A 440-nucleotide genomic window follows, 5' to 3' on the forward strand; every position below is an offset into this window, starting at 1 on the left:
TGGAGGAGCAATTTGACAATTTCATGTTAAATAAGTAAATGAAAGATTGCTCTGATCTGTCACATATTAGGAGTTAAACGGATCGCAGCTGATCCGTAATACGTATGGATGAGACCCTACCGTTCGGAACGCAAGTGATTCGCAGATTAATTTGCCAATTTACACGTACAAGCAATTTTAAACCACAAGAAGAAAAAAACGAAAGAAAGCTCAATTCGTTACTCACGCGCTGTTCTCGCACACAATCAAAGCGCGCACAAGAGACGTGTTTCAGACAGCGCGGAAATACAAAAAAATAAAAACACAATATAATGCGTTGAATCACTATATAATGCTATTATAATAGCTACTATATAATAGTCTAATATATATGAGAAATATCACTCTAGAACGAGAGCGATACCGGCTCTATATCAGAATGGATGTGATTAGGTAAAAGG

General features: G+C 36.8%; 1 protein-coding gene across 2 annotated transcripts in view; it reads left to right on the forward strand.

The window, feature by feature from the left end:
• Positions 1-440, forward strand: part of LOC107697135 (protein FAM184A-like) — a 141,793-nt gene that overhangs the window by 78,019 nt on the left and 63,334 nt on the right. The gene's annotated exons all lie outside the window — the stretch shown is intronic.

The sequence above is a fragment of the Sinocyclocheilus anshuiensis genome, unplaced genomic scaffold (assembly GCF_001515605.1).
Source record: "Sinocyclocheilus anshuiensis isolate Anshui unplaced genomic scaffold, SAMN03320099.WGS_v1.1 scaffold38, whole genome shotgun sequence".
NCBI lineage: Eukaryota > Metazoa > Chordata > Actinopteri > Cypriniformes > Cyprinidae > Sinocyclocheilus > Sinocyclocheilus anshuiensis.